Raw genomic sequence first — 13,759 nt, forward strand, 5'->3', positions numbered from 1 at the left:
CAGAAGAGTACGTTGATGGGGTTGCGGCTGTCTACAGGAAAAAAGTATTAATGCTATCACCAGTCCCTGGATATTCTGAGTTTTACATTCGCAAACTGTCAATTGAATGAATTTAATATGAGAAGAAATTAGTCAGAATTTCACAAGGAACCCATACAAATACAGATTTGCAGCCCATTAGTCTGGGCTTTATTGGAACTTAAGTCTGAGACGTGAAAGGCCACTGCCTATCCTTTGCATCCAAGCAACTGTTATAAACATACAAGTCTTTGCAGTAAGTATAAATGAGCCTGAACCTATTATAATTCAGTCTGTAAACCCCACCGTCTCATAAATCATGAAACAAACTCTTAAAAATCATGAGATTTGGTAAGAAATCATGTCTTGGTATTTTTTAAGCTTATAAATCTCATTAGTGGCTTAATTTAATCTCCAACAGGTTACAGCTCTTTACAAAAACAATATTACTGCAACTGAAAATGCTTTACAAAATCTTTTTTAAAAATCCTACCTGTTATTGATATGTCCTTACTATACAGTATAAATGCACACGAGGCCCATACTTGAGAGAAGGTCACTCTGTGACCAATTACCTTTATTACCAAGACCTCAAGAGAGAAACGGTGGGTGGAGCTTCCCCTTTTATACCTGAAAGTCCAGGTTAAGAATGTCTCTCACAAGTTCACCACCTTGTGGTCAATGTTCTCAAGGTGTACAACTTAGGTCAGCTTATACATGGGTTACAATGACAATTGAATACATGACATCATCTCTCTGCAAAGTCTTATTGGGATCACAGGTTAAGTCTCTCTGGTGGTTTACACTCCCTTGTAGAGCCCCTGAGTTGGGGCTCCGGTTGTTGGGCGCTGGCCTGAGTGTCTGCTGTTTGCGATGCCTCAGGCCTGTCCGGACTGCCCACAGTGACTGGGCTCTCCCCCACTTGGTTCCCTGTGTTCGGTCACCTGTGGTGGAGTAAACTCTACATCGCGTTCTTCCTCTGCTTCTTCTATGGGGTTGCTGAACTTCCTTTTAGTGTGATCCATGTGTTGGCGGCAGATTTGTCCATTGGTAAGTTTAACTACCAAAACCCTATTCCCCTCTTTGGCAATCACAGTGCCGGCAAGCCATTTGGGCCCTGCAGCATAATTAAGGACAAAAACAGGGTCATTGGCATCAATACATCGCGCCCTCGCATTCCTGTCATGGTAGTCACATTGTGACTGACGCCTGCTCTCAACAGTTTCTTTCATAGTAGGGTGTTATAAGGGATAACCTGGTTTTGAGCATCCTTTTCATTAGCAGCTCTGCGGGTGGGACCCCTGTGAGCGAGTATGGTCGGGATCTATTGGCCAACAGGAACAATGCTGTTCTGACATAGAAACATAGAAAATAGGTGCAGGCGTAGGCCATTCGGCCCTTCGAGCCTGCACCGACATTCAATGAGTTCATGGCTGAACATGCAACTTCAGTACCCCATTCCTGCTTTCTTGCCATACCCCTTGATCCCCCTAGTAGTAAGGACTACATCTAACTCCTTCTTGAATACACCTAGTGAACTGGCCTCAACAACCCTCCATGGTTGATTCCATTGCCTGCCATGAAGTCCTGGAATTCAGTGCTTGTGAAGCACGGGCCATTGTCGCTGACCAAGACATCCGGTAGACCATGGGTGGCGAACATTGCCCATAGACCTTCTACCGTGGCAGAGGATGTGCTTGAATTTAAAATGGCACACTCAATCCATTTGGAGTAGGCGTCTACTACAACCAAAAACATTTTTCCCATGAAAGGACCTGCGTAGTCCACATGGATGCGTGACCATGGCTTGGCGGGCCAGGACCAGTGGCTGCTAGTGCTGTTGGGGAGGAGTTAAGCTAATATGGCAGGGGGATTGGGAACCAATGCAGGGAGACAGAGGGAAACAAAATGGAAACAGAAGCAAAAGATAGAAAGGAGATGAGTAAAAGAGATGAGGGCAGAGAAACCCAAGGAAAAAAACAAAAAGGGCCACTTTGCAGCAAAATGCTAAAGGGTCTAAGTGTGTTAAAAAGGCAAGCCTGAAGGCTCTGTGCCTCAATGCGAGGAGTATTCAGAATAAGGTGGACGAATTAACTGCAGATAGCAGTTAACGGATACGATGTGGTTGGCATCACGGAGACATGGCTCCAGGGTGACCAAGGCTGGGAACTCAACATCCAAGGGTATTCAACATTTAGGAAGGATAGACAGAAAGGAAAAGGAGGCAGGGTGGCGTTGCTGGTTAAAGAGGTAATTAATGCAATTGTAAGGAAAGACATTAGCTTGGATGATGTGGAATCAGTATGGGTGGAGCTACGGAATACCAAGGAGCAGAAAACACTAGTGGGAGTTGTGTACAGATCTCCAAACAGTAGTAGTGATGTTGGGGAGGGCATCAAACAGGAAATTAGGGGTGCATGCAATAAAGGTGCAGCAGTTATCATGGGTGACTTTAATATGCATATAGATTGAGCTAACCAAACTGGAAACAATACGGTGGAGGAGGATTTCCTGGAGTACATAAGGGATGGTTTTCTAGAGCAATATGTCGAGGGACCAACTAGGGTGGAGGCCATCTTAGACTGGGTGTTGTGTAATGAGAGAGGATTAATGAGCAATCTCGTTGTGCGAGACCCCTTGGGGAAGAGTGACCATAATATGGTGGAATTCTACATTAGGATGGAGAATGAAAGTTAATTCAGAATCCATGGTCCAGAACTTAAAGAAGGGTAACTTTGAAGGTATGAGGCGTGAATTGATGGATAGATTGGCGAATGATACTTAAGGGGTTGACAGTGGATGGGCAAAGGCAGACATTTAGAGACCGTATGGTGAACTACAACAATTGCATATCCCTGTCTGGTGTAAAAATAAAAAAGGGAAGGTGGCTTAATCGTGGCTATCAAGGGAAATCAGGGATAGTATTAAAGCCAAGGAAGTGGCATACAAATTGGCCAGAAATCGCAGTGAACCCGGGTACTGGGAGAAATTTAAAACTCAGCAAAGGAGGACGAAGGGTTTGATTAGGGCAGGGAAAATAGAGTACGAGAGGAAGCTTGCAAGGAACATTAAAATGGACTGCAAAAGCTTCTATAGATATATAAAGAGAAAAAGTTTAGTAAAAACATAGGTCCCCTGCGATCAGAATCAGGGGAAGTCATAACTGGGAACAAAGAAATGACAGACCAATTGAACAAGTACTTTGGTTCGGTATTCACTAAGGAGAACACAAACAATCTTCCGGATATAAAAGGGGTCAGAGGGTCTAGTAAGAAGGAGGAACTGAGGGAAATCCTTATTAGTCGGGAAATTGTGTTGGGGAAATTGATGGGATTGAAGGCCGATAAATCCCTAGGGCCTGATGGTCTGCATCCCAGAGTACTTAAGGAGGTGGCCTTGGAAATAGCGGCTGCATTGACAGTCATTTTCCAACATTCCATAGACTCTGGATCAGTTCCTATGGAGTGGAGGGTAACCAATGTAACCCCATTTTTTTAAAAAGGAGAGAGAGAGAGAAAACAGGGAATTATAGACCGGTCAGCCTGGCATCGGTAGTGGGTAAAGTGATGGAATCAATTATTAACGATGTCATAGCAGCGCATTTGGAAAGAGGTGACATGATAAGTCCAAGTCAGCATGGATTTGTGAAAGGGAAATCATGCTTGACAAATCTTCTGGAATTTTTTGAGGATGGTTCCAGTAGAGTGGATAAGGAAGAACCAGTTGATGTGGTGTATTTGGACTTTCAGAAGGCTTTCGACAAGGTCCCACACAAGAGATTAGTGTGCAAAGTTAAAGCACATGGGATTGGGGATAGCGTGCTGATGTGGATTGAGAGCTGGTTGGCAGACAGGAAGCAAAGAGTAGGAGTAAATGGGGACTTTTCAGAATGGCAGGCAGTGACTAGTGGGGTACCGCAAGGTTCTATGCTGGGGCCCCAGCTGTTTACATTGTACATTAATGATTTAGACGAGGGGATTAAATGTAGTATCTCCAAATTTGCGGATGACGCTAAGTTGGGTGGCAGTGTGAGCTGCGAGGAGGATGCTATGAGGCTGCAGAGTGACTTGGATAGGTGAGTTGAGTGGGCAAATGCATGGCAGATGAAGTATAATGTGGATAAATGTGAGGTTATCCACTTTGGTGGTAAAAACAGAGAGACAGACTATTATCTGAGTGGTGACAGATTAGGAAAAGTGGAGGTGCAACGAGACCTGGGTGTCATGGTACATCAGTCATTGAAGGTTGGCATGCAGGTACAGCAGGCGGTTAAGAAAGCAAATGGCATGTTGGTCTTCATAGCGAGGGGATTTGATACAAGGGCAGGGAGGTGTTACTACAGTTGTACAGGGCCTTGGTGAGGCCACACCTGGAGTATTGTGTACAGTTTTGGTCTCCTAACTTGAGGAAGGACGTTCTTGCTATTGAGGGAGTGCAGCGAAGGTTCACCAGAGTGATTCCCAGGATGACGGGACTGACATATGAAGAAAGACTGGATCTCAACTGGGCTTGTATTCACTGGAGTTCAGAAGAATGAGAGGGGATCTCGAGAAACGTTTAAAATTCTGATGGGTTTAGACAGGTTAGATACAGGAAGAATGTTCCCAATGTTGGGGAAGTCCAGAATCAGGGGTCACAGTCTAAGGATAAGGGGTAAGACATTTAGGACCGAGATGAGGAGAAACTTCATCACCCAGAGAGTGGTGAACCTGTGGAATTATCTACCACAGAAAGTTATTGAGGCCAATTCACTAAATATATTCAAAAAGGAGTTAGATGTAGTCCTTACTACTAGGGGGATCAAGGGGTATGGCAAGAAAGCAGGAATGGGGTACTGAAGTTGCATGTTCAGCCATGAACTCATTGAATGGCGGTGAAGGCTCGAAGGGCCCAATGGCCTACTCCTGCACCTATTTTCTATGTTTCTAAGGGGGGCTTCACTGGGTGCGATTCCCAGATGAGCACACGTGTTGCAACTGCGAACACAAAGTTCCAGGTCTGCATCTATCCCTGGCCACCAAACGTGTGACCTCGTAATTGCCTTCATCATGACAATGCCTGGGTGCTCATTGTGAAGTTCTCTGATAAACACTTCTCTGCCCTTCTGGGGCATGACTACTCAGTTTCCCCACAGTAGGCAATCAGCTTGAATCGAGAGTTCATCCTTGCGCCTATGAAACGGTTTGAACTCCTCAGGGCATGCACCGTACGTGGCTGCCCAGTCCCCATTCAGGACAGATTTCTTAACTGAAGACAGTAGCGGGTCTTTATTTGTCCAGACTTTAATCTGACGGGCTGTCACAGGTGAGCCTTCGCTTTCGAAAGCTTCAACAGCCATGACCATCTCAGAATCACGCTCAGCTGCCCCCTCAGTGGTGGCTAGTGGGAGCCTGCTGAGTGCATCGGCACAGTTTTCAGTGCCCGGTTTGTGCCGAATTGTGTAGTCATAGGCGGCTAACGTAAGTGCCCACCTCTGTATGCGGGCCGATGCATTCGCATTTGTGGCCTTGTTGTTGGCCAAAAGGGACGTTAGGGGTTTGTGATCTGTCTCCAGCTCAAATTTCCTGCCAAACAGGTACTGGTGCATTTTTTTTTTTACAGCATATACACATGCTAACGCTTCCTCTTCTACCATCCCGTAGCCCCTTTCTGCCTGGGACAGACTTCTGAAGGCATACGCTACCGACTGTAACTGACGATGGTATTCACATGCTGCAACACACATCTGACCCCATAGGACGATGCATCGCACGTTAAAACTAGTTTCTTACACGGGTCATATAACGTTAACAGTTTGTTGGAGCATAACAAATTGCGTGCTCTATCAAAAGCCCTTTCCTGGCTGCCCCCCCAGACCCAATCGCGACCTTTGCGTAGGAGCACGTGTAGCAGCTCTAACAGTGTGCTCAATTTGGGAAGAAAGTTACCAAAATAGTTCAGGAGCCCCAGGTACGAACGCAGCTCTGTCATGTTCGGGGTCTGGGTGCTCTCTGGATCGCTTCCGTTTTGGGCGCAGTACGTCTGATCCTGTCTACTGCTCCCCTCATCCCTAGGAATTCTACCGCTGGAGCTAAGAAGACGCACTTAGCCTTTTTCAGTCGCAGCCCTATCCGGTCCAGTCTGCATAGCACCTCCTCCAGGTTGTGGAGGTGTTCTTCAGTATCGCAACCTGCGATGAGGATGTCGTCTTGAAAAACCACCGTCCTTCGAATCGACTTGAGGAGGTTTTCAATATTTCGCTGAAAGATCGCGGTGGCAAAACGAATCCCAAATGGACATGTGTTATACTCAAACAACCCCTTGTGTGTCGTGATGGTGGTCAGCTTCTTCAACTCATTCGCCAGCTCCTGGGTCATGTAAGCTGAGGTCAGGTCCAATTTTGAAAAAAGTTTGCCACCGGATAGCGCCGCAAAGAGGTCCTCCGCTCTCGGTAGCGGGTACAGGTCTTGGAGTGACACCCGATTGATGGTGGCCTTGTAATCACCACATATCCTGACCGACTCATCCGCCTTGAGCACCGGCACGATCGGGCTCGCCCAGTCACTGAATTCGACTGGCGAGATGATGCCTTCCCTCAGCAGGCGGTCCAATTTGCATTCTATCTTTTCCCGCATCATGTACGGCACCGCTCTGGCTTTGTGGTGTACTGGCCTGGCGTCCGGGTTTATGTGAATCACTACCTTGGTCCCCATGAAAGTGCCGATGCCGGGTTGAAATAATGAGTCAAATTTGTCCAGGCCCTGTGAGCATGATACTCGTTCCACAGAAGAAATTGCTCTGACATCGCCCCATTTCCAGTTCATGACAGCAAGCCAACTCCTCCCCAGTACTGCAGGACCGTCCCCCGGGACAATCCAGAGTGGCAACCTGTTCTCCGAATCTTTGTGGGTCATGACTACCGTGGCGCTGCCTAGCACCAGAATGATCTTCTTTGTATATGTCCATAGCAGTGCGTTAATCGGCAATAATTTTGGCCTCCTGGCCTTGGACACCCACAACCTTTCGAACTGTTTGATACTCATCAGGGACTGGCTGGCCCCCGTGACCAGCTCCATTCATACTGGGATGCCATTGAGGAGCACTTTCATCATCATCGGTGGCGTCCTGGTATATGAACTGTATATGTGCTCCACATGAACTCGCTGAACTTCAGCTTCCAGCGATTTCCCCCAGTATTCATTTGGCCTCGTAGGGCTTACATCGGGCCCGTCCTCCTCATACATCAACCTGGCTGCAGGCTTCTTGCACATACGCGGCAAGTGACCGCTGATGTTGCAGTTTCTGCAGGTATATTGCTGATACCTGCAAGCTCTGGCTGGGTGTTTGCTTCCACACCTCCAGCATGAGCTGGAGGCCCCATTGTTGGAAACAAAAGGTCCATTACCAGTTGATCGTCTCTGACTGTCTCTGTAACTGTCTTTAAGCGCACCATTAACAGGTGTTGATGGCCCCATTACTGGCCGCATTGTCCATTGCAATGGCATGAATCACTGTTCAGCTAGCCATTGTCTCTGTTGAATTCCCTCTTTGGGTTCGACTGCTTGCTGGGGCATGTCCGATTGCCCTTGTCTGCCTCGAGAACTATGTGTCGCATTAATAATGTTGACTCCCTGGTCATTTGCCACATTTGAGCCAAAATTTTTGCCATAAATCATTCTGGTCTCTTCCTCCCCTGAGATAAATGTCTGGGCTATCAGAGCCGCCGCTTCCAAGGTCAAGTCTTTGGTCTCAATCAGTTTCCTGAAAACCCCAGCGTGCCCGATGCCCTCAATAAAAATGTCTTGCAGCATCTCCGCTCTGCATGCATCTGGAAACTTACATAGGCTCGCCAGTCGCCGAAGATCTGCCATGAAGTCTGGAACGCTTTGCCCTTCTCGCCATGTACATGCTGCTCGCTGGTTTAAGGTCTTCCCCGATCAACTTACTGAGCTCTTCAAATGTCTTGTCCGCCAGCTTCTCTGGCACTAGAAGGTCCTTCATCAGGGAGTATGTTCTGGATCCACAAACCGTCAGGAGATGAGCCCTGCATTTATCGGCCGAATCCTGTCCCAACCATTCCTTAGTGACAAAACTTTGTTGTAGTCTCTCAATAAAGTCGTCCCAATCATCACCAACACAGTACCTCTCTTCTGTGCTGCTAGTGGCCATGCTCACGTTGTTTGAATCCCAATTTCTCGTTGCCAATGATATGTCCTTAATATACAGTATAAATGCACACGAGGCCCATACTTGAGAGAAGGTCACTCTGTGACCAGTTAACTTTATTACCAAGACCTCAAGAGACATACGGTGGGTGGAGCTTCCCCTTTTATACTGGAAAAGTCCAGGTTAGGAGTGTCTCCCACAAGTTCGCCCCATGTGGTCAGTGTTCTCAAGGTGTACAACTTAGGTCAGCTTATACATGGGTTACAATGACAGTTGAATACATGACAGTTATCACTACCCTTCATGAGTTGGGGTAAATTTTCATTAAAAATCACATGTCTTACAATTAATTTACGAAAGTTAGCATTACTAAATGGAGCATGGAGTTTGGCACCATGTGCAGTGTGCACTGGAGTACGGAAGTGTCACTGAATTGTTTTGGGACAAGTTCATGGCCAATGAACCCCAGGCAACCGGTTCCCAATCACATCCACAGGCAAGTACAAGACGGAGAGACAGAGTGAGAGAAAGAGAGACAGAGTGAGATAAACACAGGGAAATAGAGTGAGAGAGAGACAGAGAGTGAGAGAGAAACACAGGGAGAGACAGAGAGTGAAACATGGGGAGAGTAAGAGAAACACAGGGAGAGAGAGAGACGGAGTGAAACACAGGGAGAGAAAGAGAATCACAGGGAGAGACAGGGAGTAAAACACGGGGAGAGAGAAACACAGAGAGACAGATCTCTGGCTAAATCTGGGCTGTGAGCGGGTAGTTCAATATTTGATGGCGCTGCTCCTCAAATTGTGGTTGCACTTCAGTGCTGATCTTTGGGCATCCTGTGCGAGGGGAGCGGGCAGGTCGGAAGGCCTCCTCATAGGATTGCTCCTGGGCATGGCCAAGGTGGCCATCAGCCGGTCCAGCAGCGGGCAGTCGAGTGGGTCATTCAGCCCGACTGCCTGCCTCTCTTCCGCAATTGCATCTGAGCCAGGGTGTCCCTGGAGATGGAGCATGCGATGTCCTTCCGCGAGAGGTGGGCGCCAAAGGGACTGGAATGCATCATCGCCCCCGGTAACCAAATTTTAATTTGAACCAAATTTATTGTTAAAAGGTTGATTTGTTTAATTTGTCAGTTTTAGTGACCCCCCTTTAATCAGGGGGCACTAGAGTATTGTTTGCAACAATAGTTGAGTGGGTAGTTCTAGTTCACGGAGGTAGGTTTTTGACTTTGTGCGATGGTGTGAGTCAAGAGCACGTTTTACATCCCTCCCCACTGATCTCAATATAAATAAAAATGAGGAGATGTAAAATGGGCTGATAACTCGCTATCATCCGCTTCACACTGTGGCACAGAGTCAATATCTACCCCACTGCTTGAAAGGGCACAGGTAACGAGGGAGAGAAAATAAAAAAGGGAGAGGGATAATGGCCGTTACACATATCACTTGTGTTTGCGAGCCTCCTCTCCCTTGTAAGCCGCTGGTGCCCAGGGTCGCACAGAAAGCCTTGCTATTGTAATAGCTTCGGGATCCTATTGAAGTCAACTAAAGTGATAATCGGGCGGGCAGTGTAACAGGCGACCGGTGGGATGGGCTTGGCTTGCACTGATTCCTCCCCCCCCCCCCTTTCTCTGGTCCTCTCATATGCTAGGTATCTCGCAATGTACAAAATCCTTCCGTCTCGCCCAGCGCCCCATATCTTTCAGACGGCGTCTGTCGGGCAGCTGATAACGAGACGAGCCGCATTTACCCACTCGACTCCCAAGCTCGATCACTCCACGTTGCCCGCCTCAGCTCTGGCCTTCACTCTCCCGTGCCTGCAGAGATCTGATCCGCGCGCCCGCCCGCCCCGAACTCTATTTTTGATTGGCTAGCTTTCTTTTCGCGCCTTCCTCCTATTGGTTTCAGTGCTCGCGCGGGGTGGCTGGATTCAAATGTGCAGCCGTTTGCCGGGGCAGCGGGCGCCGCTCCAAGAGGAAAGTCAGCGCTTCGTGTAGATGACTCGCGAGATCAAGAATTGCGGCAAGTTTTCAATTGAAAAAATCACATGTCTCGCCAATAGTTGGCAAGGGTTGGCATCACTGCCAGAGTGTACTTACTCATTCAGCCATTATGATAGTGCCACGTCGACAAACCAGTTAAATTTTTTTAAATCTTTGAATATTTTGCAAGGTGGAGTGGCCAGCTGCAAATGCTTTAATCGGTTTGCTCCTGTACCTGACTGCAGTTCATCTTAGCTTTGGCAGATAACAGCACATACCAGCCTCCATTGAGCCGTGTTGGGGCCGATAACAGCCCATACACAAGAACATAAGACATAGGAGCAGGAGTAGGCCATTTGGCCTCTCGATCTTGGTTGATCTGATCTTGGCCTCAACTCCACTTCCCTGCCCGGTCCCCCGAACCCATAATAGTTCAAAAATCTGACTATCCACCTTAAATATATTCAATGACCCAGCCTCCACAGCTCTCTGGGGTAGAGAATTCCAAAGATTCACGACCCTCTGAGGGAAGAAATTCCTCCTCATCTTTTTAAATGTGCAACCCTTTTTCCGAAACTATGGCTCCTAGTTCTAGATTCCCACACAAGGGGAAACATCCTCTCAGCATCTACCCTGTCAAGCCCCATCAGAATCTTATATGTTTTAATAAGATCACCTCTTATTCTTCTAAACTCCAATGAGTATAGGCTCAATCTTTCTTCATAAGACAACCCTTTCATCTCCGGAATCAATCTAGCGACCCTTCTCTAAATTGCCTCCAATACAAGTATATCCACCCTTAAATAAGGAGAACAAAACCAGGCGTGGTCTTGCCAAATTCCTGTACAGTTGTAGCAGGACTTCCCTGCTTTTAAACTCCGTATACTTTTTAAATTGTTTTCCTTCAGGGGAGGAGCATGGAATTTTGCTTGTGGATGGAAGCTTCACGCATTCACCCTTTCATTTCTGGGCACAAGGTTTAAATCCAGCCCTCATTCATGAGATTGATCGTGCCAATTATCTGATTTTGAACCAGATACTCTGGATATTTCAAAAATATAAACTGCACCACAAAAGTCTACGGTTTCAATATATTTCCATTCTGTGCCTTTAGGTACAAAGGTAAAAAGCCATTGTTTTGGGTTGACAATGTCTGAATGTATTGTAATCAGCAACAGAGAATGCTAAAGGCATGAACCAACCTTTGCCTACCTTAATTCCAGCCCTTGTTGGCTTTGAGAACACAAGAATTAGAATAAGGAGTTGGCAATACGGCCCCTCAAGCCTGCTCTGCCATTCAATTAGATCATAGAAACATAGAAACTAGGTGCAGGAGCAGGCCATTCGGCCCTTCGAGCCTGCACCTCCATTCAATAAGATCATGGCTGAGCATTCACCTCAGTACCCCTTTCGTGCTTTCTCTCCATACCCCTTGATCCCTTTAGCCATAAGGGCCATATCTAACTCCCTCTTGAATATATTAAATGAACTGGCATCAACAACTCTCTGTGGTAGGGAATTCTACAGGTTAACAACTCTCTGAGTGAAGAAGTTTCTCCTCATCTCAGTCCTAAATGGCCTACCCTTTTTCCTAAGACTATGTCCCCTGGTTCTGGACTTCCCTAACATCGGGAACATTCTTCCCACATCTAACCTGTCCAGTCCCATCAGAATCTTAACATTTCTATGAGATCCCCTCTCATCCTTCTAAACTCCAGTGAATAAAGGTCCAGTTGATCCAGTCTCTCCTTATATGGCAGTCCAGCCATCCCTGGAATCAGTCTGGTGAATCTTCACTGCACTCCCTCAATAGCAAGAACGTCCTTCCTCAGATTAGGAGACCAGAACTGAACACAATATTCCAGGTGAGGCCTCACTAAGGCCCTGTACAACTGCAGTAGACCTCCCTGCTTCTATACACAAATCCCCTAGCTATGAAGGCCAACATATCATTTGCCTTCTTCACCGCCTGCTGTAACTGCATGCCCACTTTCAGTGACTGATGAACCATGACACCCAGGTCTCGTTGCACCTCCCCATTCCTAATCTGCTGCCATTCAGATAATATTCTGACTTCGTGTTTTTGCCCCCAAAATGGATAACCTCACATTTATCCACATTATACTGCATCTGCCATGCATTTGCCCACTCACCTAACCTGTCCAAGTCACTCTGCAGCCTCTTAGCGTACCCCTCACAGCTCACACCGCCACCCAGTTTAGTGACATCCGCAAACTTGGAGATATTACACTCAATTCCTTCATCTAAATCGTTAATGTATATTGTAAAGAGCTGGGGTCCCAGCACTGAGCCCTGCGGCACTCCACTAGTCACTGCCTGCCATTCTGAAAAGGACCCGTTTATCCCAACTCTCTGCTTCCTGTCTGCCAACCAGTTCTCTATCCATGTCAGTACATTACCCCCAATACCATGCGCTTTGATTTTGCACACCAATCTCTTGTGCGGGACCTTGTCGAAAGCCTTTTAAAAGTCGAAATGCACCACATCCACTGGTTTTCCCTTGTCCACTCTGCTAGTTACATCCTCAAAAAATTAATGAGATATTTCATAACTCACAACAAAAATATATCCCAATGAGAAGGAAAGACTGTAAGGGAAGCGATAACCATCCGTGGCTAACTAAGGAAATAAGGGAGGGTATCAAATTGAAAACAAAGGCAAACAATGTGGCCAAGACTAGTGGGAGACCAGATGATTGGGAAATGTTTAAAAGCCAGCAGAGAATGACTAAAACTATGATTAAGAGAGGGAAGATAGATTATGAAAGTAAACTAGCATGAAATATAAAAACAGATGGTAAGAGTTTCTACAGGTACATAAAAAGGAAAAGATTGACTAAAGTAAATGTTGGTCCCCTGGAGGATGAGACTGGGGAATTAATAATGGAGAACAGGAAAATGGCAGAGACGTCGAACTTCATCGATGTCCCGCCCGCTGCTACCAGAGTTCCGCCGGAAATGGCCGTTTTCTTGGCGATTCCTCTGGAACCGCCCATCTCCCATCAAGGATCTGCCCGGCGGAAGATTGGTGGGGAAGGGTTCCGCCCACATCGCAGTGTCCCACCCGTCCATGCGGATGTCAGATAATCCCCATTTTGTTCACTTTTGCTGCACTCCTGCTGACCTGCCGCCCACCAGAAGGACTGCTCTGGAAAGCAGGTCTGAGCTGGGCGGCAGTGGGCCAGCAATCGCACATCAGGCAGGAGGCAGCAGTGTGAGTGGCATCAATCAGGAGAGCGGGAGGGAGGGAGAGAGGGAGGTAGCAATATTATCAGCATCAATCGGGAGGGAGGGAACTGTGTGATCGGCATCAATCCGGAGGGAGGGAGGCAGCAGTATTCTTGGCATCAATCGGGAGAGAGGTAGGGAGGGAGGGAGGCAGCAGTATTATTAGCATCAATCAGGAGGGAGGGAGGGAGCTGTGCGAATGGCATCAATCCGGAGGGAGGGAGGCAGCAATATTATCGGCAGCAATTGGGAGGGAGGGAACTAGGTGAGCAGCATCAATGGGCTGCCATTCACTTACTCTAGTTTACAGAGTTGCAGAGCAGACCTTAAGGCTTGCACTTCAACCCTCTTTTTGCGAGGCCAAAGATGG

General features: G+C 47.2%; 1 long non-coding RNA gene across 1 annotated transcript in view; it reads left to right on the forward strand.

The window, feature by feature from the left end:
- Positions 1-10,103: 10,103 nt before the first annotated feature.
- Positions 10,104-13,759, forward strand: part of LOC139228199 (uncharacterized) — a 41,958-nt gene continuing 38,302 nt past the window's right edge. Inside the window, exon 1 of the long non-coding RNA XR_011587522.1 lies at positions 10,104-10,181. This is a non-coding gene — a long non-coding RNA (uncharacterized lncRNA). The remainder of the gene's footprint in view (positions 10,182-13,759) is intronic.

Source organism: Pristiophorus japonicus, chromosome 17 (assembly GCF_044704955.1).
Source record: "Pristiophorus japonicus isolate sPriJap1 chromosome 17, sPriJap1.hap1, whole genome shotgun sequence".
Lineage (NCBI taxonomy): Eukaryota > Metazoa > Chordata > Chondrichthyes > Pristiophoridae > Pristiophorus > Pristiophorus japonicus.